The sequence below is a fragment of the Oryctolagus cuniculus genome, chromosome 2 (genome assembly GCF_051225735.1).
Source record: "Oryctolagus cuniculus isolate XC-2025 breed Fujian yellow rabbit chromosome 2, ASM5122573v1, whole genome shotgun sequence".
Taxonomy (NCBI): Eukaryota; Metazoa; Chordata; class Mammalia; order Lagomorpha; family Leporidae; genus Oryctolagus; species Oryctolagus cuniculus.
In genome coordinates, this window is record NC_142868.1 from 95,128,464 (window position 1) to 95,153,295 (window position 24,832).

At 52.1% G+C, this 24,832-nt stretch overlaps 1 protein-coding gene and 2 long non-coding RNA genes across 14 annotated transcripts in view; 2 read left to right on the plus strand and 1 right to left on the minus strand.

Annotated features, from left to right (window-relative positions):
* Window positions 1-24,832, minus strand: part of SLC20A2 (solute carrier family 20 member 2) — a 102,854-nt gene that overhangs the window by 47,786 nt on the left and 30,236 nt on the right. Inside the window, exon 1 of one of the 8 annotated variants that reach the window (XM_008273914.5) lies at window positions 20,693-21,411. The exons of 6 other annotated variants lie outside the window; for them this stretch is intronic. The gene's annotated coding sequence lies outside the window, so the exon portion shown is untranslated. Of the gene's footprint in view, window positions 1-20,692; window positions 21,412-24,832 lie in introns of those variants that run through there. One more of the 8 variants, XM_089325939.1, reaches the window with a different exon arrangement.
* LOC149127910 (uncharacterized) lies at window positions 7,696-10,355 on the plus strand. The gene is made up of 2 exons (XR_016229145.1): window positions 7,696-7,838; window positions 10,187-10,355. It is a non-coding gene; the product is annotated as an uncharacterized LOC149127910 (long non-coding RNA).
* Window positions 17,226-22,528, plus strand: LOC149127911 (uncharacterized). 5 transcript variants are annotated; one of them, XR_016229144.1, is made up of 3 exons: window positions 17,226-17,357; window positions 17,961-18,075; window positions 19,337-19,471. It is a non-coding gene; the product is annotated as an uncharacterized LOC149127911 (long non-coding RNA). The 5 variants fall into 5 exon arrangements; XR_016229141.1 differs by having other exon boundaries at window positions 17,330-17,469; window positions 17,995-18,075; window positions 19,337-20,713; XR_016229143.1 differs by lacking the exon at window positions 19,337-19,471 and adding an exon at window positions 22,416-22,528 and having other exon boundaries at window positions 17,331-17,469.

Genomic DNA, 24,832 nt, shown 5'->3' on the forward strand with positions numbered 1-24,832 from the left:
CCTGCTCTGCCTCCCACCACTCCGATCCTCAACCCTGAACCAGGCCCGGTGAGGCCACAGGCAGGACTTCCAAGGTAAGATCTGCTCTGGAATGCCATCGGAGGGGACACCCAGGACGACTGCCACCTCTCCAGGCCTGCCTGCGCCGAGTCCACGTGTGCTCAGGTCTCCTCTCTCTCTCATGGGTCAGTCACCTTCTCTTCCCATCTCCTTTCTGAGCGCCGGCTCAGACATTCTCAGAGCCATCTCTGGACAGATCTGTGCACGGCTCAATCCTGGGAAATAACACTGAATGGCACTTATTACATCTACGCAGAAAGCAGGAGCAGGCATTCGGCCCAGCATCCTCCCTGCCTGCGACCCCCATCCGAGTGGCTGGGTTTGACACCTGGCACTGGCTCCTGACTCCAGCTTCCTGCTAACACAGACCCCGGAGCGAGGACCCAGACTGGACTCCCAGCTCCCAGTTCCAGCCTGGCCAGCCATGGTTACTGCAGGCATTCAGGGGAATGAACCAATGGAAGAAAGATCCTCTCCCCTCTCTGTCTCCATCTCTCTGCCTCCCCAGTAAACTAAAAAATAAAATGATCCAGCGTGGCCTTGGCCTTTCCAGGCCTGATCGTGTGGAGGGAAATCTGCTCTGGTCTCAGTCTCACAGGTCAATCACTTTTGCACCTGGCTTGTCCAGCCCCACACGAGGTCTGCTGTTGGCTGTGCCTTAAGTCCCGACTTCTGGCTGGGGCCCTGGCAGCTTCAAGGGACCGTCCACAGCCAGACTCCTTTCCATTGCAAGGTCCATGGGGGTGTTTTTAAACCGGAGATTTCAAGGGCTGTGGCCACCTGGGGAGTGAACCAGCGGATGGAAGATCTGTCTCTCCCTAACTCTTTGAAAAAATTAAGTAAATATGTGCATATATGCGTATACATTTATACATATACACTTTCCGCTTGAAAATTTCTAAATATCATTGAAAACCTAGTAGCGTATTTGTCATAGAAAATATTGAGTTTCCTACTTTCGCATGTGTGACATCTACTGAACCTTACTGGGCCTGGGGAGAGGCTGACGGCGCTTTGATGGACAGGAAGGAGGCACGGGGAAGGAGGAGGAGTGGCAGGGGCAGAGGGGATGAAGGAGGGGCGGAGGGAGGGAGAGCAGGCGAGGCCATTGGCAGAGCAAAGGCAAGACAGATCAGACTTAGGGCTCGGGGGACACTGAAATCGGAAGTTCCCTCAAGGGGAACAAAGAGCAGGAGCGCTGAGCCCAAGAAAGGGCGCGGGGCATCCGAGGGGAGCGCGGGCGCAGAGGGAAGCCCCAGGCTGCAGGGGCGGCTCTGGCACGGCTGCCTGCTCCTCCAGCCCAGCACGAGGAAGGCGAAGGCACAAGGGCCCTGCTGTCAGAGGCCCTGGGCGCCTGGCTGACTCACCCGCACCGCCACCGCATGGAGGTGTATGGCAGAGGTATATCACCACGGGCCACGCATAAACAGAGTCCCTGCGTGGGGGCGGTGGGGAACCTGAGCCCAATCCCACTTCTGCTGCTAGCCAGCGTGCAGGCGACCTTGGGTAACCCCTGGGACACCTTCGGTAAGAAGTGAGCCTCAGGACACACGCCCCTCCAGGAGTTACCGTGAGGACCACAGCTAAAGGTGCCAGTGCTCACGAAGCTGTGGTGGGCCTCAAGCGATGTGCAAGTCCCTGCTGTCACCACAGCCACAGGCGGCTGAGGTCCCAGAACCCTCCCAGCAGGCTGCTCCTCCCTCTCCCCGCCAGGCCCCCGCCTGCCCCCTTTTACACAGGAAGCCTCCGTCCTGCGGTTCCAGGATGGAAGTGCTGACAGGACTGCACTGACACCTGAGCTTACGGCTGGGGCTCAGCAAGACCGACAGAAGCCAAAAACCACACGTAAAAGGTGATGTTCATGGCCGGCACCGCGGCTCACTAGGCTAATCCTCCGCCTTGCGGCGCCGGCACACCGGGTTCTAGTCCCGGTCGGGGCACCGGATTCTGTCCCGGTTGTCCCTCTTCCAGGCCAGCTCTCTGCTGTGGCCAGGGAGTGCAGTGGAGGATGCCCCAAGTGCTTGGGCCCTGCACCCCATGGGAGACCAGGAGAAGCACCTGGCTCCTGCCTTCGGATCAGCGCGGTGCGCTGGCCGCAGTGCGCTGGCCGCAGCGGCCATTGGAGGGTGAACCAACGGCAAAGGAAGACCTTTCTCTCTGTCTCTCTCTCTCACTGTCCACTCTGCCTGTCAAAAAAAAAAAAAAAAAAAAGCTGATGTTCACTTCTGGTGGTCTTCCTTCCCTTTACTGCGAGCCACGCCCCCAGCCCCTAGGACATAATTAAACTATATAATTGAAAAAAAAGGGAAAGAACGAGACACTGAAGTGACACTGGGCAGTCCAGCCAGTCCAGCAAGGCTCGGGGACGGCTGCCACGGCAGGTTTAAAACAGTGGCGTAGTAGGTTAGTCCTCCATCAGCAGCACCGGCATCCCATATGGGCGCCAGTTCAAGTCCTGGCTGCTCCGCTTCTGATCCAGCTCCCTGCTATGGCCAGGGAAAGCAGCAGAAGATGGCCCAAGTGCTTGGGCCTCTCCCACCCTGGGCCCCTCCCACCCAAGCTGGAGAACCGGATGGAGTTGCTGGCTCCTGGCTTTGGCCTGGCCCAGCCCCAGCCAATGTGGCATTTTTGGAGCGTGAACCAGCAAATGGAAGATCTCACTCTCTCCCCCTCTGTAACTCTGCGTTTCAAATAAATAAAAATAAAATCTTTTTAAAAAAACAACGAACGAAGAACTTCCAAAGTTGAACTGCTAGGTGGTCACTGAAAATCACATAAATTCAGAGCTTCTCATGGCTCTGGGACACAGTGATGCCAAGTGAAAAATCAGTGCACAAAGTGACGCGTGCCAACTGCTCTTTTTTGAAAGCATCCAAAATGTTCTACCATGAGCATTTACCATTTTTTTTTTAATCATAAGAAGACCCTTTGAAACACTGCAGAGGAAAGTACACTTTAAAAAAGAATACGGGCCGGCGCCGTGGCTTGCGTGGCTAATCTTCCACCTGTGGCACCGGCATCCCGGTTTCTAGTCCTGGTTGAGGTGCCGGGTACTAGTCCCGGTTGCTCCTCTTCCAGTCCAGCTCTCTGCTGTGGCCCGGGAAGGCAGTGGAGGATGGCCCAAGTGCTTGGGTCCCTGCACCCGCATTGGAGACTGGAAGGAAGTACCCGGCTCCTGGCTTCGGACTGGTGCAGCGTGCCGGCCATAGCAGCCATTAGGGGGAGTGAACCAACGGAAAAAGGAAGACCTTTCTCTCTGTCTCTCTCACTGTCTATAACTCTCTCTCTGTCTCTCTCTCTGACTGTCTAACTCTGCCTGGCAAAAACAAAAAACAAAACAAAAAACAAAACAAAAAAACAGAAAACAAAAAATAAACAACAAAACTTTGACTGGCGCTGTGGCATAGTGGGTAAAGCCACTGCCTGCAGTGCTGGCATCCCATATGGTTCAAGACCCCGGCTGCTCCTCTTCCAATCCAGCTCCCTGCTAATGTAACTGGGAAAACAGCAGAAGATGACCAAGTTGTTGGGCCTCTGTACCTGCGTGAGAGACCAAGAAGAAACTCTTGTCTCCTGGCTTCAGATTGGCCCAGCTCTGGCCACTGCGGCCACCTGGGGAATAAACCAGTGGATAGAAGACCTCTCTCTCTCTTTCCTCCCTCTCCCTCTCTGTAAATCTGCCTTTCAAATAAATAAAATCTTTAAAAAAATTCACTACCCAAATATGCTTGTCTTTGAAAAGAAAAGGGGTTCGCCATGAAGGTACCCCTGCTCTCCGCCTGGGGCTTACTGCCTGCAGCACAGACATGAAGATACCTCCTACTCCTGCTTGTGTCTTCACTTCCAAGGACACCCCCGTGCTCTGGGAGCCGAGCACTGGGCAGAGGGGCCTCGGCACAGCTCTGCAGTCGCCTGTTCTGCCCCAGTGTGTGGGATTCTGAACATTCTTCCTTGTCTCCTTGTCCTATGAGAGTCCTCCTTCTGCTTCTCTTAAGGTTTGGCTACCAGGACTGAACTAATAATAATAATAATTTAAAAATGTCCTGATGGTGCCAAGTACTTTGCATTTGACGTCAATGCTTACAAGAAGCAACCTCTAATTACTATTATCACTATTTTGGTTCACAGCATCCGAGATGCATGGAAAGGACTGGTTGGGTTTTGGTTAAAGGCGTGATTGTCATGACTGAGAATGAGCTTAGGTAATGAGTAGCTAAGTGCGTGCTCCAGTTGTAGCTGGTCCACAGCCCAGGAGGAGGCACTCAACAGAGCAGAGTGAAGAAACCAGGAAGGCAGCCCCTCAGGCCTTGTTACGGTGTGCGACCCCTGGCGGCCCTGGCTGGGGCTGGGGGCGGGAAGAGGATGGGGAGCGGGAGAATGCTGCAGCACCTTTGTCCTCAAGGACGCTCAAGGGCAGCCTTGCCCAGCTCTGTTATCCTGCATCAAGCAGAGAGCGCAGGATGGCGAAGAGGCAGCTCACTGCCGGTGCTGCGGCGAGAGGGTGGAAACTTCTGACCCTTTCCTGAGCATGCAATCAGCAGCCCGCGCGTCACAGATTTATTTCGGTCCTGGCCTCCGTCTCACGTTTCCGTGTTGGACCCCGAAGGCTGGGCCCTCCCAAGCCCTTCTCCACTCCACGCCGGGGCCTCACTCCCGCCACACCCACCCTCCTGCCTGCATGCTTCTCCACTCTGACTTCTAAGTCTCCTTCCAGCTCGTAAAAGCTTTTGTGCTGTTTCGATATTTTCTCTGTAGCCTTTTGCTCTCTGGGAAGGTGTTATATAAACCTGCTGAGTTAAATACATTTTTAAAGCATAAAGAAATAAACAGCAAAAATAACTAAAATGAGGTAAAAGACAAGGAATTAGGGAGCTCTGGACAGCTTGTGGAAACTGCAAGACCACCTCAGGAGGTGTGACTCTGAATCTGCCTTCAGGTTACTGTAAGGAAGCTTTCATTCACACTTGCTGTTTTACATTAAATCGCCCTCCCCCACAGCTAAGCTCCACTCTGGATACCCACATTACATCAGAGCCCCTGCTGCGCCCGGCATTCCAGCTTCCTGCTCACACACACTGCGAGGCAGCAGTGACGGCTCGAGTACCTGGGTCCCTGCCACCCACACGGGAGGCCCGGATTGAGTTCCAGGTTCCTGGCTTCACCCTGACCTAGCCCTGCCTGTTGCAGGCATTTGGGGAGCGAACCGGCAGACAGGAGATCTTTGTCCATCTCTCTGCCTTTCAAAATTAAATAAATAAGTAAGTAAATAAGCAGTACAATGAGTCCATGAAAAAGCTACGACATGTACCATCTATTCTGACTTAATTTGAGGATGTAGCGCAAAGAACGTCTTCCATGTCATAGCATTTGGACAGGAGAAGAATTTATAATTTTAAGGAGCAGAGGCCGGCGCCGCGGCTCACTAGGCTAATCCTCCGCCTTGCGGCACCAGCACACAGGGTTCTAGTCCCGGTCGGGGAGCCGGATTCTGTCCCGATTGCCCCTCTTCCAGGCCAGCTCTCTGCTGTGGCCCGGGAGTGCAGTGGAGGATGGCCCAGGTGCTTGGGCCCTGCACCCCATGGGAGACCAGGAGAAGCACCTGGCTCCTGGCTTTGGATCAGCATGTTGTGCTGGCAGCAGCGCACCGGCCGCGGCGGCCATTGGAGGGTGAACCAACGGCAAAGGAAGACCTTTCTCTCTATCTCTCTCTCTCACTGTCCACTCTGCCTGTCAAAAAAATAAAAAAAATTAAAAGTAAGAAGCAGAAATTAAACAGTTTCACCATAATATTAACAAGAAATAAGCAAGTGCTAAGCTGACCGCAGATCTGTATGGACTTGATAAGAACCAGCCATGGCCCGCACACACCCTCCTCGGGACCTTATCAGCCCTACACTGACCCCCAAAGTGTATATAAACTGCAGACTGAGGAGGCCCAGAGAGAGTCTCTGAACAGACTCTCCTGAGAGCTGCAGAGCGAAAGCTCCGAGCTGACCTCTGGCCACAGAGTTCTCCCAGCCAGCCCTGAGCTGGCCCAGTGCCGAGGCTCTGAGCTCGCCGACGCTGCAGCTTGCTCGCCCTTCGAGACCTGCGTTCTTCGGCTCAGAAGCACCACCTGTGCGGATGCTGTGCGACTCTGCCCTCGGCGGCTAACGACGCACCATGAGGAGCACCGGAGGTTCTCTAGGAACCTGGAGAGGTCTGTTTGCCCAGCGTGCTGTGTGACTTCCCCACAGCACAAGAAAATCCTTACAGGAACCAGCACAGCCTCGGCGCCGTTCCTGCGCTCGTGACAGTAACTGGGGCCAGCGCTGTGGTACAGCAGATTAAGCCACCACCTGAGACACCAGTGTCCCACAGAGCACCAGTTTGAGTCCTAGCTGCTCCACTTCCCATCCAGACCCCTGCTAATGTGCCTCAGAGAGCAGCGTAAGATGGCCCATGGATTTAGGCCCTTGCCACCATGTGGGAGACCCAGATGGAGTTCCCGGCTCCTGGCTGCATTGTGGTCCATCCCCAGCCGTTGCAGTGGTTTGGGGAGCAAACCAGCAGATGGAAGCTCTCTGTGTCTCTCCCTCTGTATCTGTAACCCTGCTGTTTAAAAAAAATGAGGAAGAAAAAATTTCTAACTGAATGGGCTACTGCTCGCTGACATGTGCTCTGGCTGGAAGTGTGGCATTATTGCAGTAGAGATTTCCAGTCAATCCCCATCTTGCTAGCTTGTCTCAGGAACAGCACGGGACCAGAACAGCTGCATTTCACACGCTTATTCCTACCCTAAGATTGGTAAATAAATATTCAAAAAAAAGTAAGATAGGTAAGTCTTCTAAACATTTCCCCATTCTGTATATACTACCCATGGATTCCCCCAGAAAGTCTTAAGTTTTTATTCCCCACTGACACCAAACATAGATTAATTTCTGTGAGTAGATCACTCAGGGAATGTCTGCAGCCTAGGATCACTCCTTCCAGTTCTGTGCCCTCGAGGGTGGCACAGTTTGGCTCGGTTCCGGGAGTGATAATAGGGAAATATTTTCCACCAGTTTAAATGGAGCTCGGATGTCAACAGATATCATGGTCCTTACAGACCTATCTGCTATTTTTAGTCTGATTCTACTGGAGACTCTGAAAATATGGGTGGCACCTGTAAACCCCACCCTTGCTATTACCATTTGTTCCTTCTATTAATGCAGTATCAATATAAACAGCGGAGCTGACAGGTCAAGATTAGAATCTTAACTATTTTCCCTGCTCAATTTACAACCCCACACTTCTTGTAGTCATTCCAGGAGATTTAAAAAACGAAAACACCAAAACTGTGTTTATTTAAGAGGCAGTAGGAGAGCGCTCGAAACGGTGCTTTCATCCACAGCTTCCCTCCCCCAGCGCCTGCAGTGGCTGCGGCTGCGCCAGGTCTGTGCCAGGCCAGAGTCAGGAGCTGGAACGTGGTCCAGGCGGCAGGAACCCAAAGACTGGAGCCGTCCCTGTGCCTCCCAGAGTCTGTTTTAGCAGGAAGCTGGGGTCAGGAGTCGGAGTGGGATTCTGGAGTCTTGACCTCTCTAGGCTGAACACCTGCTCCTAGGCAAATAATTACAGACGAGTAATCACAAGGCTGATGTGCGTCTCCCTCCGCAGAGCAGTGTGTGTTCAGGTTTCTGGAGTGCTTCATCAGAGGGCTGGCGCTTGGTTCAATCCCACCGATCATTTGCTAAAGCAGTGGTGTAAAGGGGCCACACAAGGCAACAAGAGCACAGAAGTGTTTACGGGAGTGGAGTCAGGTAGGCATTTGGCAGGTCTCCCACGGGGGAATGGCTGAAACGGAAATCCTCCCCGCCTTGCTGTCAACCTGCCTTAGCACCAGCGTGTCAGGGACACAGACATCAGGCGGTGAGCAGGACCCAGCTTGCTCTGGCACTGGCCACCAGGGGCGGTCGGGGCGGTGGGGAGAGGCCGGCCCTATGTTCATAACACTGAGATCTGTTTACTAAATCGGAAACCATAATCATGGAAATAGCCCTTTAAAAACATAAAACAGGGGGCTGGGCCCAGGGCTGTGGCAAAGTGGGTCAAGTCTCCTGCCTACAGTGCCAGCATCGCAGAAGGGTGCTGGTTTGGGTCCTGGCCACTCTTCTTCCAGTCCAGCTCCCTGCCGTGGCCTGGGAAGGCAGTAGAAGATGCCCAAGTGCTTGGGCCCTGCACCCACGTGGGGGACCAGGAAGAAGCACCTGGCTCCTGGTTTCAGATCAGCTCAGCTCTGGCCATCTGGGGAGTGAACCAGTGGATGGAAGACCTCTCTCTCTGTGTCTCCCTCTCTCTGTAACTCCTACCTCTCAAATAAATAAATAAATAAATAAATCTTTTTTAAAGAGAGAGAGGCATAAGAGAGTTTCTAGGATTTCTTGAAAGCCCTGCCTCCCTTCGGCTGGCTGCTTCTGGCACTTCACTCCTGAAGCAGGCGCACAGCCATCTTGAGCAGGTCATTAGCTGCCTCGCTCCAGTTCTTCCTCCAGACAACCTGGATGAGGCAGGATGCTGGGATGCAAATCCAGTGGGCTTCCTTACAAAGAACTAGAAGGCAGCCCCATTAGGGGCTGCGTCATGAAATGTTAAGTCAATTAGGCAAATGAAGACAAAGAAACACACAGCTATGCTGTCTTTTGCCATCGCCTCCTTAACTACTTGTGTGTGTGTTTAAGTCACTGTCTAGCATCTTTCAGCTTGCAGACTCTCCTTTAGTATGCCTTGTAAGGCAGGTCTACTAGCAACGGACTCTCTGCCTCCACTCTGGAAGGCCCTTGGAGCACTCTGCTTTGCTGTCCTGCAGCCTTCAGCTAAGTCAGCTGCTACTCTAGCAGAGTTCCACTGCACGTGGCAGTCTCTCCTCTGGCTGCTTTCAGGATTTTCTGTCTCCACTTTCTGACTGTAATGCATCTGCATGGATATCCCAACAGCAGTTTGCTGAGCTTCTTGGATGTGTAGAATGCTGGTTTTTGTTTGTTTCAATCAAATTTGGAAACTTAGAACATTTTTCAAAAATATAAAACTATTGTTAATTAGTTGAAAATACCTAAATATTTTTTCTGCCCCTTTCTCTCTACTTCTGGTACCCCTCCAGTACACATAAGGGTGTCTCACAATTCTCTGTGGCTCTGTTCACTTCTCATCATCCTTTTTTCCTATCTTTGGCCTGGAATCTCTTTTTTTTTTTTTTTTATTGTCGCTCCCCCTCTTCGCGGAGGAACGACACAGGACCCTGCGCTGTTCTTTTGTCTGCTCAGCCCTCCCCGGGTTGGCTACCGTCCCTCCACCTCCGTGGAGGGGCGGGCCCCCTGCCACTTTCCCCACTTCCGCAGGGAAGCGGCACACCGCCGGCCGGCTCTCTCGGGGGCTGCACAGGTGTTCCTTCAGATAGATGTTCCTGGTGCATGTTGTCTCTCTCCTCCTTTATAGTCCTCTTCCGCCAATCCCAACTCTGCTACCCACACGCCGAGTATGCTGCTCTCCTCCAATCAGGAGCAAGTCCTGCTGTTTATTGGTTGAATTGGAGGCAGCTGTGTAGAAGCTGTTTCCTCCTCTCCCAGCGCCATATTGTGAGAGAGCAGATGCATAGAATAAGTCTTAATTCCAGTAACTTAGTCTAGTCCGAGTTGCTCCCAGTTGCTCCCCACAATTTGACAGGTAGAGTTATAGACAGTGAGAGAGATAGAGAGAGAGAGAGAGAAAGGTCTTCCTTCCGCTGGCTCACCCCCCAAATGGCCACAATGGCCAGAGCTACACTGATCCAAAGCTAGGAGCCAGGTGCTTCTTCCTGGTCTCCCACGTGGGTGCAGGCGCCCAAGCACTTGGGCCATCCTCCACTGCCTTCCTGGGCCACAGCAGAGAGCTGGATGGAAGAGGAGCAACCGGGACTAGACCTGGCGCCCATATGGGATGCCGGCGCCGCAGGCAGAGGATTAACCAAGTGAGCGACGGCACCGGCCCACAATCTCTATTCTTCCATCTTCAAGTTCACGGAAATCTTCTGCCAACTCAATTGATTGTTAAGCCTCTCTATTGTTTTTCATTTTTGGTTATTGTACTTTTCAACGCCAGAATTTTCTGAAAAAGATTTTTTTTCCAATTGTAGCAAGAATCAGATAACGTAAAATTTGCCATGGCAACCATTTCCAAGAGCCCAGTTCAGCGGTGTTTCGCAGGTTTACGCGGCTGTGCAGCCATCACCGGCACTCCTCTCCAGGACCTCTGCCTACTCTCCAAGTGAAACTCTGAACGCACGGAACCACAGCTCCTCACTGCCTCCTCCACCCCAGCCTCTGGCAGTGTTCTGTCCACAGGTGGAATTCGGCAGTATTTGCCCTCTTGTCACTGGCTTATTTCACTTAGCATAATGTCTTCTGGGCTCATCTGTTCCAGCAGGTGTCAGAATTCCCTTCCTTTTCAAGGCTAAATGATATCCCACCGCAGACAGACTGCATTTTGTCTACCACCTGTGAACATCTGGGCTGCTCCCACTTCCTGGCTGTTAGGAACGACACTGCTGTTACAATGCGCATGCACATAGCCCTTTGGACCCTGCTTTCGATTCCTTTGGCGCCATCCCCAGGTGTGGAAATGCTGCATCATAAGGTGACTCTGTTTTTAGCTTTTTGAGAAACCGCTGTGCTGTTTTCCACAGCAGCCTAACCGTTCCACAGCACCACAAACGGTGTCCGGGATCTCCATCTCTCCACTCCCTTGCCAGCACTTGGATTTCCTGTTGATCTCCTTCAACAAGTGTGAGGTGATACCTCCCTGTCACTTGACTATCTTTTCTTTCTTCTTTTTTGAGACAGACATTCCCTTCCCTATACTTAAAAAAAAAAAAAAAAAAAACAACTTCACTTTTTGAAAGGCAGAGAGGCAGATCTCCCATCTGCTGGCTCACTCCCTAAATGCCTGCAACAGCCAAGGCTGGGCCAGGCCAAAGCCAGGAGGCGGGAACTCCGCCTGGGACTCCCAGTTATGTAGATCACCACCTGCCGCCTGCCTCCCTCAGTGCGCATCAGCAGGAAGCTGGGTCAAGTGGAGAAGCCAGGCTCTGCCATGCAGGATGTGGAATCTTGAGCACCGCGCGAAACGCCTGCCCCTGATTTTCACGGCTGAGCAGTGATGCAGAGCATCTTGTCACGTACTTGTTGGCCATTTGAACATGTTCTTCAGAGAAATACCTATTCAAGTACTTTGCCCATTTGAAAACCAAATTAGTGTTTGTTTGTTGCTGTTGGGTCATATGCATTCTTTATGTATTTTGGAGACTGACCCCTTATCAGACACAGGAACATGACTTGCAAATATTTTCTCTCACTAGTTTTAACTGTGCTGTAGACCAAATTTTCACTTTGGGTACCTGTGCTTTGAGTGTCCTATCTCCATTTTTTTAAAAATAACTTTTATCTCTTTAAAAATATTCTCTGATGGATTACCACCATACCTTCTTTTAATACCACAGTGATTTCCTTCCGTCATTGGTCCTATTTACAGGGCTGTTATAACATTTACAATGTCATTGCTAAGTTCAGTACTGGGCACCCTCAAAAGCGGTCTCTGTTACCTGTCTCCTTCACCCCTGTGTGTGGACCACAATATCCAGCTTCTCTCTCTGTCTCATGATTCCCTGAAAACTGGGTCTTTCAGAGAAGTCGCTGTAGCGGAGTTGGACACTGATTTCTTTCCCTCACCCCCTACTCCACAGGGGTTGTGTATTTGGCTGAACTGATCCGCCAAGTCCACTTCTCCCGCGGTGTGCAGCTGCTGATAGCCCTGCTCCGGGTTTTTTCCCTTGTTTTTCTATTTCAATCTAGCTTGTACAGGGTCAGCTGGGGGATAGCACGAGCCACTTATTGGCCGGAGGTCGTGCGCAAGCCCCCTCTGCAGCTCTGGGAGTCTGTGTCCTGTCTGTGGCGGTACCCTCAGGAATCGTGTGTGTGTGGAGAAACTCAGACCCATGTGCCAGGAAAAGTGATTTTTCCAGATATATGGCTTCTGTTAAGGTGGCCAGGATCTTACTGCTCTGGCAGAGCCGGGTCCACCCTGATCACTGGAGCCGCTGCACGCTCCCTACCTCCTATCTAGTGCAGAGACACAAATGGAAGCGTTCTCGGCAAACTGCCTCGCGAGGACCTTTCTCCTCAGGACAGCGTGCAACCTGAACAAAGCGCCATTCCAGCACTTAGTAGTCTGATGGTCAGGCTTCTGTAACGGGGGAAGAGAAGCTGCTTCTGACGCTTTTCTCTCCAAGCGCCGAGTCCGGCCTTACTTAATTATTACTGACACGTCTCACAGAGCCTGAAGACACTTTGACTTGAAGATCAGAGGAAAACTAAGCAGATGTAAACAAAAGCGGAGATGGCGAGAATCAGGCCTGACAGCAAGAGGTGCGTGGCCGGGTGCTGGCCCCATGCGTCCCCGGGGGACACTGAACTGTCTGCACAGCGGGCAGGGGCAGAAAGGGACAGAACATTCCAGACATTCTCTCTTCCTGTTCCAGCTGCCACTTTAATTTCCACGCAGATCTACAGCAATCACGGTTTGCCTGAAACCTCTAGGAGAGATGGGCTCATTTATAATTCCCAGCGACCCCTCCGTGCTCTCTCCTGCTTTTGCTTGTCTTTGGGACAGAAGCCAAACACAAAGAAAACAGATGAATGGACAAACAAACAAACAGGAACAAGGAACGCGGTCCAAATTCCTAAACTGAGGTCCATTCTCCTCTCCCTTCTCAAAGGCCTCCGCTTTCCCTCGATACGTTTTCTGCCTTGTCTTTGAGCCACTCAATCTGCAAGGAGATTCTGTTCACCGAGGTTTAACCCCTATGTGTTTACGCCGTGTTGGTTAAGGTGTGTCACACACCTGTGCTTGTGTGGTACGCGGGAGAGCTGGGGACCCAGCGTGACCTGGGGACCTGCCTGGCCCGCGTCGCAGTGTCCTGCGTCAGTCCTCACAGGGAACAGCACCCCATCCGGCGGTGAGATCAGAAGGAGGCAAGAGTGGAGGGAAAGAAAGGTGGGGTTGGGAAGAGCACTCCTCCTTAGGGCCAAGAATGGGGAGAAGCTTGGCCGGCGCTGTGGCTCACTAGGCTAATCCTTCGCCTACGGCACCGGCACCCCGGGTTGGGGCGCCGGATTCCATCCCGGTTGCTCCTCTTCCTGTCCAGCTCTCTGCTGTGGCCCGGGAAGGCAGTGGAGGACGGCCCAAGTGCTTGGGCCCTGCACCCCCATGGGAGACCAGGAGGAAGCACCTGGCTTCTGATCCGTGCAGCGGCCATTTGGGGGGTGAACCAGCGGAAGGAAGACCTTTTCTGTCTCTCTCTCTCTCATTGTCTGACTGCCTGTCAAAAAAAAAAATTAAAAAAAAAAAAAAAAAAAGAGGGAGGAAGCCAGCTGCAAAACAGGCTCTGAGTCCCAGGGAGTCCAGGTAAGGCTGGGAGTGGCAGGCGGAGGCGGGGCCAACCCATGCTAGCACCTGATGCTAATTTCCTTCTAGTTTCTTAAGACACTGCCTTTAAATGACTTTAGGTGCATTCAGTTTGGTCTCCATCTAAACCCCTGTGCCCCAATTAAACCTGGGGCAGATCCCACTGCCTTCAAGGTGCAGGCTTAGGAGTGTAGTTCAGAAAGAGAGACCCTAAATAAACAGTAAAAGCACTTCTTCCCATGTGTCTTCATACAAACAAGCTTAGAGGGGGGCTGTTAGGGGCGGGGCAAGTATCCTACTGTTTTTGTTCAAGATTTTATTAAAGCAACTGTCACCAGTGCTGAGTTACCTGAAATAGCCTCCGATGAAGGCCACGAGGACACCCTGGCAGCAATCACCGAGGGAGCCAGGACTCTTAAAGCACCATTGCCTTCCCCAACACTGGTCATGTGACTCCTCCTCCCTGTCACCCTCATCTCTGTCCCTTAGGACTGCTGTGCCGAGGGTCCCGCACCCAACATAACTGGGTAACCTCATCAAGACTTAATCTGTTAACTGACCCTACACAGCAGTGTGGGGAGGCTGCTCCCAAGAGCCAAGATTCCAAGTACCTGCCTTAAAAATAAGCCGGCATTCCACATGAGTGCTGATTCAAGTCCCGGCTGCTCCACTTCCAGGCTGGGGAAGCAGTGGAAAATGGCCCAAGTGCTTGGGGCCCTTCAACCATGTAGGAGACCTGGACGGAGTTCCAGGTTCCTAGCTTCAGCCTGGACCAGTCCCAACCACTGAGGCTATTTGGAGGGTGAACCAGCAGATAGAAGCGCTCTCTCTCTCTCTCTCTCTCTCTCTCTCTCTCTCTGTGTGTGTGTGTGTCTTTCCCTCTCTCCAACTGTTTCAAACACAAATAAATAAATCTTTTAAGAAAAGTCAGTTTCCCATTATCAAAATAACATGTACTCATAAAAAATTTGCAGAAAAGTAGATAATAAAAGAAAAATCCTGCTGACCCATTGCTGCAAAATAACATCATTTAAACATTTATTTATGTATCATTTATTTACTTTATATGCAAGGCAGAGAGACAAGGACAGAGATCTTCCATCTGGTAGCTTACTCCCTGAATGCCTAGAACAGCTGGGGCTGAGCCAGGCCAAAGCCAGGAGGTCAATTCAGGTCTCCCACCTGGGTGGCAGGGACCCAAGCAGTTGAGCCATCATCTGGATGGGAGTAAGAGCCAAGACAGAACCCAGGGACTCCAATACGGGACGCCCATGTCCCAAGTGGACATGTGCCCAGTGCCCGCCCATAGCATCAGTGTGTTCAATGCTGCATCGTGTTGCAATATATGGCAACACCATAAATCATTTAATCAGTACCTTAAGAGGCTGCTTCTCGGGATATTTTATTGAATTACTGCCAGTAACTGTTGCAGAGTAATAAGTAAAAGGGGTTTTTCCTGCCTTTGTCTTCAAATTTTTTTTGACTAAACAACTATATAACAGGACAAAGTTTATCCCAAACCATTTAACCCTCTTGTTTTCACTGCCACATATGTGAGCTAACTTTATGGACAGATTGATTTTAGAAATAACATTATTATTCCAAAGAAGAAATGCCACAAAAGAATGATTATTTAGTAATTTCTTTGTAAAGAAATAAAAAAGGCCTTTTGACTGACAGCATTAAGAACCAAATAGACCAGAGACTTGGAATTCTTCCTATTGGATATATGAGAATACTTCTAAAAAAGTTTCACAGGAAAATTGATGAAAAAGTTTTTTTTGGTGCAAAAATTTTTGAAACTCCTGTACAGTTTTTTTATAATACACAATTTCCATGGACTGTTTTGAAGACTACTTATATAGTAAGAGTCCATGAATTTTAAAGAAACTCTATTTGTAGACTCATTCCTGGGGTGTGTGTGTGTGTGTGTGTGTGTGTGTTAAGATTCAGCTCTCTCTGTCCTCTGGACATTGGGACATTTTTATCTTGAGTTGCACATACTCTGAAGATGGACCTGGCTGTGGGGAGGAACAGGCCCAGGGCCCGCGGCATCTGTGCTGTGACAGCACGGCCCGCTGGAGCTCAGCCAGAGTGCCCTCGCTTGTCTTTTCTCACTTCAAGGAACGTCTAATGCCTTGCAAACAAGTTATTAATTACAGCCATAGAGCCCGAGGAGTCCACCCGCCCCTACCCCACCCCACCCCACCGGGGAGAGCTAAAATAGCCAGGAGTCACGGCGCCCTGGCTGAGGTAGGGTCTGTTCCTTGTCCCTAATGAGACATGTGCTCAGAGAACTGGCTCTTCATTCGGGGCACAGCAAGTCTGCAGTGTACTGGAGGCCACACCAGAGTGTATGACAGACCCACACTCAACCCAGGGATTCTCTCGAGCCAGAGCGTGAGGCACAACAGATGGCAGGGCAAAGACCTAAGTAAATGAAGACCCATTCGTATGATGTGCAAAAAGAGATGGGAGCAAGGGGGAGGCAAGAGGCCAGACAGGGAAGGGAGCCGGCAAGGGTGAGAAGAGCCACCCTCCAGACCCCGGTGGTTCACCACGGCACAGCACGGCACGGGGCAGAGCTGCTGTGGCCTGTGGCCCTGGGCACTTTGGCTTACTACTTAGGACTGTATTTGTATTCGGCACCTCCTATGTGTACCGTAGGGTTATCAGGACAGACAGGTCTCTGTCCTCCGCCCCAGTGGAGCCACAGCAAGCTGAGGAGCCATCACTCCGTGCCTGCAGTCCTCACAGGTCCTCCTAAGGTTAGGGCTTGGTGGAACCCCACGGCACTCCTGGGGTGGGCACCAGCCCTCCTCCCTACCCAGTTGGGGGCAGAGTGACACCCTACAGCCTCCTCCCTTCTGAAACGGCCTCAGGAAGACAGCTCCCCGGAGCCAGGAGGAGGGGAGCCCCCGCTAACACTGGCAACGGAGTAGGGTACACTGGTCTGGTCTGGAGACAGCACCACCGCTCTCCCCGTGTCTGCTTAGGGCCCTTGTGAAACGGGCACCGGCTGAAGGACTGAGAATGGAGGCAGGATTCTCCTGGCTACTATTCATCTCCTCCAGGTGACAAAGGGAAATCCCAGCGCAGAACGGGGCTGGAGGGCACTCGGAGGGGCTGTTTGCCTTCTGGATTCAGAGGTGACGTCAAAGACACCACGAGCACATAGAGCCGTGTGGGATGACTTCCGGAAAAAAACACAACTCAGCATCCAACTTCCCCATGTGAGTGTGTGCACCAGCAGCTCCACTCACTCAGTCCCGTGGGGCTGGCCTGGGGCACACCGTGAGAACCACAGCTCCAGCCCAGGCTCCCCGAACCTGGTCCTTCTGTTCTCAATGGGAGGGGGCCTGCGATGGCGCGCACACACACACACACACACACACACACACACTTGAATGACAACTGGAGTCCCTGGTCATTAGCTTCCCTCTGAGCTAACCAGGCTCCCTAACCTCTTATTATGGGTATCACTGTCCAACCCTTTAATCATTACTATTTTTTTTTGTTTTGAGGTTCTTTGTTGCGGCTTCTCCAAGTTTCTTTCGGTTGTGGAGCCATGAATTTGATCCAGAGCCTGAGTCAGAGACTGGCTGGGGTTGACTACAAAGAGAAGCACGAGTCAGATTCACACAACAGACTCACATTTATTGATCTCTAACACCCGGGCTTGCCTTATTAGCGACTCCTGAGTCAGGTTCTGCCGGGCTTGCCTTATTAGCAACTCCTGAGTCAGGTTCTGCCGCACTGCTTAGGAGAGCTTCAGGACGCCTCTCCTGGAAGCCTGAGGCTCTGCTCCAAGCACACTGACCAGCTGACTCAGTACCCCACCCCAGGTCAACTGCAAATCAGTTTAGGAGGGCAGTGAGAACCTGGGACTCGGGTTCAGATTTCCCCGAGGATCCTTTCCACGGAGAGGGAGAGAGAGATGCTCTTCGCAGGGGTCAGGTTTGCATCAAGTCCATCCACCGCCACAGGACACAGCCACTGAGTCTTCTGACGGAGGCGAGCGGGCTGGAGCAGAGGGCTTGGGGGTCAGCCTTCCCACCTCTCCCCACACCTCCCCTGCTGCTGCAAGGGAAGCCATCAGCTCCCCAGGGCCCGAGGGAGCTCACGCCGAAGACCCTCAGCCAGCCCCTCCATCCTGTCCCCCTCCCTCGTCTTCCTCTCTTCTTTCTCCTGCTGCTTTATGCACTGGGTGTCACGGCCCAGTTTCTGTGAACCGCCGAATGTGTGAGCACGTGGGTTTGTGCAGAATGGGAACTGTGCCCTCTTTGTGCATTGTGTGTGCTCCGGGTGTGATTAATACACGCTCACCAGCCGCGGCAGTCCCCGTATTTTCCAGAGAAATCGGCGTTCCTGCAGAGTCAGATCCCAATACCGCACACGCGCACACAGGCGGGCAAAGCTGATGGGGTTCACGCTTCCTTCCCTTGCAGGCAGAGCTGTTGAAACTCGGCATTTTATTCACAGAGCCTCTTCCTAAGCAACGCCCGCTTGAAAGAGAACATCCTAGGAGGTGATCAGTGAGCATTTTGGCTCCAAATCAGAAAGGTAACCTGTTGCATCAGGGAGTTCCTATTGAAAGCCCAGTGTTGGGGGTGGGTACACTGCAGGGGCTAAGCTGCTGCTTGGGATCCCGACCCCATTTCGGAATGCCTGGGTTTCAGCCTTGCTCCCAAGGCCAGCTTCCTGCTAATGCCCAGCCTGGCAGGCTCAAGTGAGTCGGTTGCTGCCACTCACACTGGAGACCTGAACTGATCCCTGCTTCGTGGCTTTGGCCTGGCCCAGCTCTGGCTACTGCAGACATGTGGGCAGTGAACTAGTGCTCTCTCTCTCTCTCTCTCCTCTCTCTCAGCTCTGGCTACTGCAGACATGTGGGCAGTGAACTAGTGATCTCTCTCTCTCTCTCTCCTCTCTCCTCTCTCTGCCTTCCAAATTAAAACACCACCACCACCAAAAACAAACTCTTGTGAGCTGGTTAAAATGCCTGCCTCCTAGGACGTGGGTCCAGTGCCTGTCGACGCCCGTTTCTGCCTCCTGACCTCAGCTCCTGGCAGTTGAGGAGCGGACAGGCAGGTGGGAGCTCGGTCTACCTCTCTGTTAGATAAACAAAGAGAACACAACAAACAGAAAAACCTCGCGTGGATACAGAAGGACCAGGGGAAAGATTTCTCTGCTTCTCTGAGCAGAAAGCCAGTAAAATAAACCTCTGCCACCAGTGGCCATTCCATCAGGACCTCTTGGCTTGTGTTTCAGCAGCAGGGGGACTAGGACGAGAGGGCAGCGGCCAATGGGCGCCGCTCTGCAGGAATCGGAGGCCACGGCGGCTGCGGGGTGGGGGCAGGTGCCCAGCACAGGCTCCTGGGCTCTTTCCACAGGTCCCAAAGCTGCGCGTGTCTCTCGGCACCTGGACCCCACTGTGTGACCACTGGGGTTGCGCTCACTGTGATGTGTCTCACCCAAGGTCACGGCCAGTTGGCAGAGAGCCTGTGCGCTGAGGGAGCTGCAGCCAGTGTCACCTCACCAGGCACCCGGGAGGGGACGCAGAGGGAGGGAGGCAGGCACACACCAGCACCCGCAGGATCCCGACCGGGCCCACGTGGTTGGGCTAGCTCCTCTTTCATTCCCTTGGATCTGTCTCTCTCACAGCACATAAATCAGTAAAACCAACACTCTAGGCGTGTTTACAAGCATTTTAGCAACTCATCCTTAAAATGCATGCTTCCAAGTAGCAGCAAAACCTACGCAAACTCCTGTTTAAATTAAACAACAAAAAAACAGGATCAATGCTAATCCACTTCTTATTTGCAAGACTGAAAAATTGACAATTGATGAATTCGCTGGAAAACCAATGTACAATGACCTACTTCTCCTACAAGAAGCACTCCACTGGGATTCTCAACAATTAAAACAGCAAGCACGCCGGCGTCTTGGGCAGAAGAATGTGTCACGAAGCACACTCTGCAACAAGAACTCTTTCACAGCTGAGGACAGTGTCAGAGGCTTGTTTCTGCCGTGATTTTAAATTGATCTGGACTGCAAATTTCTGCGCCACAAAAAAAAAAGTTCTACGAAAAGCTTCTTTCTAAAAATAGCCGAAGAACTCAATCCTGTTTTCCTTTCTTACATTCTTTTCCTACTGAGCCCACCACTGAAACGTTTCCTTTCATTGTTGCTATCTTATGTCATGTGCAGTTAAAATCCGACAACACCGAACAACAAAGAAGTCTTTAAATAAAGCTGTTCAAATAGGAGAAGGGCACTCGCAGTGCCTAGGGGGAGGGGCTGTCTGGGGACAGCGCCCACCCTGCCTGCTAGGACCCTCTCACCAAGATCAGCGTCCCAGGGCTCAGCTCGTCGGCACTTGAGTGCTGGAGAAACTCCTGCCTGGCTCTGTGTCACAAGCAAGGTGTCTGCACGCAGTCGTTAAAACACGCTTCGGACACTCACACGTAACTGTGTTCAATGTTCTGTGGCCCAGATGTCGGGTGAAGAAGAGTTAAAATCAGGGAGTTTCAGGGCCTGTGGCTAATTGTGGTAACTCGATTTTCCAGGGGCTGCTTTAAATCACCCTCTAAAACTCCCGTCTCAATTCAAGCACTTCTCTCCAGGAGTATGTGGGTCGATTCTTAAGCAGAAACTTGTCCTTGAAGAACTGAACGCCGTGCATCCACACCTGCAACACCACTGCGTCTGACACTCCCGTTACTTCTGCAGCATAAACCTGAAGGGCCGCGCAGTGGCGAGGGAGTCCACTTTGAACATTTCCCCTCAAGGGCAGGTTACCATAGAAAAAGAAAGCTCAATGGGACAAGGCACCGTAGCTGTATTTACAGGACTCTATGCTAATAATCAAATACTTTGACAGGTGAAATCAGTAACAACCTGCAGGCGGCTTTTGCAAAAAATAAAACTAAGAATCAGACACTGTCTTTCCCTGAGAAAACCGAGTAAGACAGGTTTCTTGCAGTAGCATACGTTTGAGGAGGAAAGCTTTGGCTCTCATTCCTACATTTCTCTGAAGTACCAACCCCAGAGACTCCAAATTTTCCCAAGAGCTTAAAAAAAAAAAAAAAAAAAAAAAGAGAGACTATGATAGGAACATTCAGAAGATTTCCGGAGCAAAGAACAAAGGCAGGTCTTCAGAACTCCCCCCGGGGTTACTTACAAGCAGCCTCAGAGGGAATGCGAGCCAGGGTGCTTCAGAAGTGCTCTGCCGATCACAAACACTCGGGACGTCTAAAACAGATACCCTATCGCACGAGGCCGCGAAGGCACGGGCCAGCCTACTCACTTCCACTTGGGTAAACACTTCTACAACTCAGAGAGCGAACCCTGGCTAAACCGAACGGCAGCCGAGCAGCAGGCAGGAACACGCCGATTTGAATCATGTGTGCCGGGATTTATTCACCAGGACAACATCGGTGTCCTCTTAATGGGAAATGTGGCCAAGGGGCGGGCCCTGGCGAACAATACGGGGCATCGTGGTTATGCTAATTATTGAACCCGGTCCAATAATGCTAACTTCTTTCAAGTTTTTTTTTTTTTTTTTTGCAAGTACTGACAAAAAGAGTAAGAGCTTTCACTTGATTTCTTCAGAGCGCATTCGAATACGGACAAAGCTTTGGCAACAAGGTGGCAGTGCTGCGTGCCTTTCACAAGGGGAAGCAGAGCCGGCCGTCCAGGGCCATGCCGTATCAGCTGCGATCTATGTGGCATTCAAACGGCCTGGGGCACACAGGCACCTCAGTCGGTGGTGGGGACCCTGAAAGTCATGAACTGATGCTGGCCCCTTCCTTCCTGAGTCCCCAGGAGCTGCGGTGAGGACACAGGTTCAGTCGTAAATCACTGAGAACAAACAGCTCACGCGCTTGCACAGGGCGACTGTCCCTGGCAAGGAGCCTCTGGAGGTGCACTGAGCCGCGTGGCTGGCTGCATCTGGAGGGGACTGTCCTCCACGGGCGGCTGGCCACCGCCACGGCACCCTGAAGCCCGGGAGACCCAGATCACGGGACCTGCTTTGTAAGCGCAGCGGTGGCGTCCGCTCTCGAAGGTGCAGCTGGGTTTGCTTTCAACAGCTCTGCTGATGACGGATCTGGCTCTTACAGGCTGCTTTACGAATGCTATCAGAGCAGTTGACAAATGTCAGTCAAATCTCCAGGCATCGCTGGGACACGTCGATCCCCAACCACCCCCCCCTCGCTGTTAACAGGCACAGGGCTGCTCAACAACTTGGTCACCACCAGGTCACTCCGGGCCCCTCCGAAGCCCTCTGTAGCACGTCGTCCGTGTTCACCACTCAGCTGTACTCTTAGGTCTCTTCAGAGACGTTTGCTTTCCTGACTCAACCATGCAACGAGAGTTTAGACCTCAGGAGATTGACTCTACTTAACTCCCCAAATCCCAGGGAATCTGAGCTCCAGGGGCTTAAGCAGCGCCCCCAGGGAGGGCGCTGGGACTCAGCAGGCTGAGTGCCTGCCTGGCTGGAGCCCTGGCTACTCCATGCTTCCGCTCCAGCTTCCTGCGAATGCACCCAGGAGGCAGTGGGAGACAGCCCAGGCGCTTGGGACCCCGTGCCCCATGTGGGACACCTGGACGGAGTTCCTGGCTCCTGGCTTCGGACAGGCCTAGACCCAGCTGATGGGGGCATTTGGGGAGTGAACCAGGGGAGAGAAGATTCCCTCCCCCCGCCCCCATTGCCCTGGCCCTATTACTCTGCCTTTGAAATAAATAAATGAATAACTTATTTTAAGAAGGTATTCTGCCACACATGTCTTTAAACACAATGGTCCGGCTGGCTCATGCAAGCCTAAAGCAGCAAGCAGGTTGATTTTCACTGTCATGAGCTGGTACTACCAGTAAAGTCCCTCTCCTGTTCTGTCCAAACACAGCTGGCTGCTAGCCTGGGAGTCCACCCCTGCTGCCTGACCTTGGGCGCCGTGGCCAGCCCTTGCTCCAGCTCTCCAAGATGGCATGCACCATCTCCCGGACCCAAAGCGCTAGACGAGGGCATTTTCCATCCCATGCCGAGAGGACGGGCGTTAGTGCTAACCCAAGATGGCTGACATCTGACTACAGCATTACTTCCAGCACTCCACAGCAAACTCATTCTGGAATTCTCGATGCCAAAAGGGGAGAGTGGGAGGCTATTTTTGGCACAATTATTCTTATCCTGTTATGTCATGGTTTTGAAAAGTTGGGTAAGCCAAAACATTATTCCCGTCCTAATCCAGACAGGATCAGAAAGTAGATATGTGAGGTCCACGTTGGCGCTGGATTCTGCACTGGAGAAGCAGGAGCTGACGTGTGAAGGGTTCCACATCCAGCACCCGGAAGGCGGGGGACCCGAGCGATTTTCCCACTCCTCCTATGTCACACACGCGCAGCACAGGTCTGCTGCCGCTCCGAGCAGCGGCCACACGTGTTCCAGAACATGCCAAAGAACAGAGTACCCTGAAGGTCACGAGTCACTCTACTGCTTCCTTCTCGCTAGCGAACATTACTTGAGTCAAAGCAAACTTCTGTGCCAGACAGCAGAGGACCATCTCAAAGGGAGGTCATTTCTTCCCCTTGGTTCGCGTGGATGTTGGGTGGTAGGGAGGAGAGACAGGCAGCAGGGTCTGTGGGTTGATGACATTCTGAATACTGGGGCCGGTGCTGTGGCATAGTGGGTAAAGCTGTTGCCTGCAGTGCCGGTTCGAGTCCCGGCTACTCCACTTCTTCTTCTTCTTCTTTTTTTTTTTTTTTAATTTATTTATTTGAAAGGCAGAGTTACATAGAGGCAGAGGCACAAAGAGAGAGAGACAGAGAGAAGGCGGGGGGAGCTGGTCTTCCATCTGCTGGTTCACTCCACAATTGGCAGCAACGGCTGGAGCTGTGCTGATCCGAAGCCAGAAGCCAGGAGTTTCTTCCAGATCTCTCATGGGGGTGCAGGGGCCCAAGGGCTTGGGCCATCTTCCACTGCTTTCCCCAGGCCATAGCAGAGAGCTGGATCAAAAGTGGAGCAGCCAGGACTTGAACTGGCACCCATATAGGATGCCAGTACTACAAGCGGCAGCTTTGCCTGCTATGCCAAAGCGCCAGCTCCTGGCTGCTCCACTTCTGACCCAGCTCTCTGCTGTGGCCTGGGATAGCAGAAGATGGCCCAAGTCCTTGGGCCCCTGCACCTGCGTGGGAGACTGGAAGGAAGCTCCTGGATCCTGGCTTTGGATCAGCACATTTCCAGCTGTTGCAGCCAACTGGGGAGTGAACCAGTGGATGGAAGACCTCTGCCTCTCTGCGTGTCTCTCTCTGCCTCTCCTTCTCTAACTCTGCCTTTCAAATAAATAAATAAATATTTTAAAAAAATAAACAATAGGGGGCTGGTGCCATGGCACAGTAGGTTAATCCTCCACCTGCAGCACTGGCATCCCATATGGATGCTGGTTCTAGGCCCGGCTGCCCCTCTTCAAATCCAGCTCTCTGCTATGGCCTGAGAAAGCAGTAGAAGATGGCCCAAGTCCTTGGGTCCCTGCACCTGTGTGGGAGGCTGGGAAGAAGCAGCTGGCTCCTGGCTTTGGATCGGCATAGCTCTGGCCGTTGCGGCCATCTGGGGAGTGAACCTGTGGATGGAAGACCTCTCTCTCTGTCTCTCCCTCTCACTGTCTGTAACTCTACCTCTTAAATAAATAAATAAAATCTTAAAAAAAAATAGACATGCTGAATACCAGAACACTTCAGAAGGTTTGTGGAAAGCGGATTTAAGAGATAAGCTTATTTGGGTGCAAAACACAACAACAACAACAAAACCACTGAGGTCTTTGCCGAGTTTGTTCATAACACACGTTTTCCATGAACTGCGTGAAGACCCTGCCTATGTGTGGATTTCAAAAAAAATTTCTTTGGAAAAATAAACTTAGCTTTGCGTTCCGTTTCTGTGAACTTTCGGAAGAACACTCGTGCATCTCAGTGGGGGAAAGATGTTTTCTGTGGCAAGGCATATGGTGCCGAAGGAGCCGCTGAGGATATTAATAGGGTGGTGAGTACACAGGAGGGCTGCGCTAAAATAGAAGCAGCTTCCCTGTTTTAAGCAGGGTGGCACAGCACCGAAAAGCACAAAACTCATCTCCCGGCTGCGTTCTGGAACGTGAGGGTGAAAGCTGTCAGTGAGGGTGTTCCTCAGTGCTCAGGCGCTTGGGCTGAGAAGTTAGAACCTGGCTGCTGGGCAAGGAAGGACTCGGTGAGGGACAACTTCCCCAGGAGGAGGGCAGGAGGGCAGGAGGGGCTCGTAACAGGTGCACAAGGACAACGGGCTGAATGCCTGGAAGTG